Source organism: Euphorbia lathyris, chromosome 8, assembly GCF_963576675.1.
Source record: "Euphorbia lathyris chromosome 8, ddEupLath1.1, whole genome shotgun sequence".
Lineage (NCBI taxonomy): Eukaryota > Viridiplantae > Streptophyta > Magnoliopsida > Malpighiales > Euphorbiaceae > Euphorbia > Euphorbia lathyris.
The window spans coordinates 67,665,820-67,671,819 of NC_088917.1; positions in this window are offsets into that span (position 1 = coordinate 67,665,820).

Genomic DNA, 6,000 nt, shown 5'->3' on the forward strand with positions numbered 1-6,000 from the left:
CAAATTCGTTATCTCGACCGAATCTCCAAAATACCACGATAATAAATAATTATTCTTCAAATAATCAAAATCAAAAGTATATAAATATTTTAAACAAGATATCTTAAACAATTTAATAAAACGTATTCAAAACTACTTAAATCATTTAAAACTGAGACTTATTTTTATCTGGAATAATTACGTATAATACTAAACGGTATCGTTAGTTCCGACCGAAGGTTCAGTTAAACTCGTTACGGATCATAAGTCTACTTGTACTAATTTTATATTCAACTTTATACTACCTCTACTTGGCAAATATTAGTATTAGTCCTTCCATTTTTAAAGTATTTTAATTATAATTATTAAAGTTTCATAAAATATTCTATTGATAGAATTTAAAATAATCGAAATATTCTTATTGAATTATTTTCGGTCACTGAGATGGTAATTTTGAATCGACGTAGTTGATTTAGATCAGTTATACCTTTAAACTCACGACGCTGTTAAAAAAAAAAATAGAAATGCCGAAATTTCACTTGAACAAATCTAAAGGACGAATAGTCTAAAATGTATATTTTTATTAGTAATCCACATGCGATAAATTATTAATGATAAATCTAAAACTGTTAAAATTGACGAAACTACCAGTACCGAAATTATATAAAATCATACTCAGACCATTTTTAAAAATAATTTAAATCTAAAATAGAGTTACCAAAATATCGTCGTCGGTGGAAATTCGTCGGTGTGATCCATTGACAGCTGATCCGAAACGTGACAACTAGACGAAATATCGTCGGAACATCGCATCGATCAGATTGATCGAAAAAAAGGACAACATCAAGGATGAAATAAGATTTTTTTCTATAAAAAGAGTTAATTTTCGTTTTTCTTCTCTTTTTCTTTTTAATTCCTTTCATCTCCCTTTTTTATTATTATCTTTTCACTATGTCAAGAACTTATATATATATATATGAACATGATTTCATAATCTTATCTTAGTGGTAAGTTTTCTAATATCAAGCCACATGTCACATACTTGGTAAAATATAAATCATTTGTGACATGATGTAAGACATGATGCAAGACATGTGTTTTAGAGTAAAATGGAATATTGACATGTAATATAAAAGGTGTCATGTACTTATTTTTTTATTATTATAAATTTATTATATTATTATTATTATTATGATATGAAAATCAATAAGTATCAATTTAACCATTATTTGGGTAGTAAATGTGGATGATTGAATCTAATTTTTATATATATATTTTTTTATTTAAAAAGTAAATATTTATTAATAACCTAATCATAATATAATATATTAATCTACTTTATTATTTTTAACCGTACATGAGTTGTTAACATAAATGAATTAACAATAAAATATCAATTAAGGTTCTTTTAATTTATAATTTCTTTAAATTTACCCAAAACTTTTAATTTATATCTAAAAACATTAAATTGAACTCAATAATATACTTAAATTTTATAATTAACTAACACTATCTATTTATATCTAAAAACATTAAATTGAACTCAATAATATACTTAAATTTTATAATTAACTAACACTATCTATTTCGAAAATAAAAATTAGAAATTTTAGACACGGACGTGACAATTCTCCCCCCGTTAGAAAATTTCGTCCTCGAAATTTATGCATATCATATAATCTGTCTTAATTATTTTCTCAATCAGTTTTTTATAACTACCAAACATTCAACGACCAACCACGCTAGGTCCGAAGAATTTAACATAGGGCTCTGATACCAAAATATCACACCCGACCCAAATCGGCATCGGGTATGAATGGAAAATAGGCTAACGAACGCCTATCGGTCTGAAACACGAATCCATTTTCTAATAGAGACAAATTTATTTGGACTACCTAAAGTTTATTTAATTGTTTGGTTTGGACTTGATAATTCTATCAAGCTTCCTACGTATCCCGAACATCTTTTAATCTTTTAAATCGGGAATCAAAGCCACGTAGTTCTACCTATTTTAGGTAGTTCTCTTAACTTAGGTAGTTCTCTTAACTTATTAACTCGTTTTAACTTATTCACACGTTGAATGACACACTAATACTTTAATTGTATATTTCACGTTGTTATAATCTTTATATATATATCATTTTATCAAAACGTATCAAATCGAATAACGTTTTATCAAAACGAATCAAATCGAACAACGTTTTATCAAAACGATTCGTACTCAAATCAACTCGTAATCAAATAAATTACTTTAACAAACCAACTCGTAATAAATCAAAGGTAAAATATTATAATTCAAATCATCAATCATTTTTAAAACGTAATATAAAATTTGTGTGTGTGTCCATCCTCGAATTCCACCCGTGTAGCTTATCATAACACCAATCATATCAATAATCGAGATATCTCATTCATATCTCGCCTTGCCTAACGTTAGGACTACCAGCCGTGCACTCTGGCCATACCGCCCTTAGGTATGGTCTTACAACTTACATCTCCTACCCCGGGCAATCCTAGATGGACAAAACCATTTTATCTTTCTTTCAAAGTATCAAACATAAAATCATATTTGGATGTCAATCCAAAATAATAACCACAATCGTAACAACTTTCTCAATCCAAAAATAATTCGTATAAAATCATCAAATTCGTTATCTCGACCGAATGTCCAAAATACCACGATAATAAATAATTATTCTTCAAATAATCAAAATCAAAAGTATATAAATATTTTAAACAAGATATCTTAAACAATTTAATAAAACGTATTCAAAACTACTTAAATCATTTAAAACTGAGACTTATTTTTATCTGGAATAATTACGTATAATACTAAACGGTATCGTTAGTTCCGACCGAAGGTTCAGTTAAACTCGTTACGGATCATAAGTCTACTTGTACTAATTTTATATTCAACTTTACACTACCTCTACTTGGCAAATATTAGTATTAGTCCTTCCATTTTTAAAGTATTTTAATTATAATTATTAAAGTTTCATAAAATATTCTATTGATAGAATTTAAAATAATCGAAATATTCTTATTGAATTATTTTCGGTCACTGAGATGGTAATTTTGAACCGACGTAGTTGATTTAGATCAGTTATACCTTTAAACTCACGACGCTGTTAAAAAAAAAAACTAGGAATACCGAAATTTTACTTGAACAAATCTAAAGGACGACTAGTCTAAAATGTATATTTTTATTAGTAATCCACATGCGATAAATTATTAATGATAAATCTAAAACGATTAAAATTGACGAAACTACCAGTACCGAAATTATACAAAATCATACTCAGACGATTTTTAAAAATAATTTAAATCTAAAATAGAGTTACCAAAATATCGTCGTCGGTGGAAATTCGTCGGTGTGATCCATTGATAGCTGATCCGAAACGTGACAACTAGACGAAATATCGTCGGAACATCGCATCGATCAGATTGATCGGAAAAAAGGACAACATCAAGGATGAAATAAGATTTTTTTCCATAAAAAGAGTTAATTTTCGTTTTTCTTCTCTTTTTCTTTTTAATTCCTTTCATCTCCCTTTTTTATTATTATCTTTTCACTATGTCAAGAACTTATATATATATATATGAACATGATTTCATAATCTTATCTTAGTGGTAAGTTTTCTAATATCAAGCCACATGTCACATACTTGGTAAAATATAAATCATTTGTGACATGATGTAAGACATGTGTTTTAGAGTAAAATGGAATATTGACATGTAATATAAAAGGTGTCATGTACTTATTTTTTTATTATTATAAATTTATTATATTATTATTATTATTATGATATGAAAATCAATAAGTATCAATTTAACCATTATTTGGGTAGTAAATGTGGATGATTGAATCTAATTTTTATATATATATTTTTTTATTTAAAAAGTAAATATTTATTAATAACCTAATCATAATATAATATATTAATCTACTTTATTATTTTTAACCGTACATGAGTTGTTAACATAAATGAATTAACAATAAAATATCAATTAAGGTTCTTTTAATTTATAATTTCTTTAAATTTACCCAAAACTTTTAATTTATATCTAAAAACATTAAATTGAACTCAATAATATACTTAAATTTTATAATTAACTAACACTATCTATTTATATCTAAAAACATTAAATTGAACTCAATAATATACTTAAATTTTATAATTAACTAACACTATCTATTTCGAAAATAAAAATTAGAAATTTTAGACACGGACGTGACAATTCTCCCCCCGTTAGAAAATTTCGTCCTCGAAATTTATGCATATCATATAATCTGTCTTAATTATTTTCTCAATCAGTTTTTTATAACTACCAAACATTCAACGACCAACCACGCTAGGTCCGAAGAATTTAACATAGGGCTCTGATACCAAAATATCACACCCGACCCAAATCGGCATCGGGTATGAATGGAAAATAGGCTAACGAACGCCTATCGGTCTGAAACACGAATCCATTTTCTAATAGAGACAAATTTATTTGGACTACCTAAAGTTTATTTAATTGTTTGGTTTGGACTTGATAATTCTATCAAGCTTCCTACGTATCCCGAACATCTTTTAATCTTTTAAATCGGGAATCAAAGCCACGTAGTTCTACCTATTTTAGGTAGTTCTCTTAACTTAGGTAGTTCTCTTAACTTATTAACTCGTTTTAACTTATTCACACGTTGAATGACACACTAATACTTTAATTGTATATTTCACGTTGTTATAATCTTTATATATATATCATTTTATCAAAACGTATCAAATCGAATAACGTTTTATCAAAACGAATCAAATCGAACAACGTTTTATCAAAACGATTCGTACTCAAATCAACTCGTAATCAAATAAATTACTTTAACAAACCAACTCGTAATAAATCAAAGGTAAAATATTATAATTCAAATCATCAATCATTTTTAAAACGTAATATAAAATTTGTGTGTGTGTCCATCCTCGAATTCCACCCGTGTAGCTTATCATAACACCAATCATATCAATAATCGAGATATCTCATTCATATCTCGCCTTGCCTAACGTTAGGACTACCAGCCGTGCACTCTGGCCATACCGCCCTTAGGTATGGTCTTACAACTTACATCTCCTACCCCGGGCAATCCTAGATGGACAAAACCATTTTATCTTTCTTTCAAAGTATCAAACATAAAATCATATTTGGATGTCAATCCAAAATAATAACCACAATCGTAACAACTTTCTCAATCCAAAAATAATTCGTATAAAATCATCAAATTCGTTATCTCGACCGAATGTCCAAAATACCACGATAATAAATAATTATTCTTCAAATAATCAAAATCAAAAGTATATAAATATTTTAAACAAGATATCTTAAACAATTTAATAAAACGTATTCAAAACTACTTAAATCATTTAAAACTGAGACTTATTTTTATCTGGAATAATTACGTATAATACTAAACGGTATCGTTAGTTCCGACCGAAGGTTCAGTTAAACTCGTTACGGATCATAAGTCTACTTGTACTAATTTTATATTCAACTTTATACTACCTCTACTTGGCAAATATTAGTATTAGTCCTTCCATTTTTAAAGTATTTTAATTATAATTATTAAAGTTTCATAAAATATTCTATTGATAGAATTTAAAATAATCGAAATATTCTTATTGAATTATTTTCGGTCACTGAGATGGTAATTTTGAACCGACGTAGTTGATTTAGATCAGTTATACCTTTAAACTCACGACGCTGTTAAAAAAAAAAAACTAGGAATACCGAAATTTTACTTGAACAAATCTAAAGGACGACTAGTCTAAAATGTATATTTTTATTAGTAATCCACATGCGATAAATTATTAATGATAAATCTAAAACGGTTAAAATTGACGAAACTACCAGTACCGAAATTATACAAAATCATACTCAGACGATTTTTAAAAATAATTTAAATCTAAAATAGAGTTACCAAAATATCGTCGTCGGTGGAAATTCGTCGGTGTGATCCATTGATAGCTGATCCGAAACGTGACAACT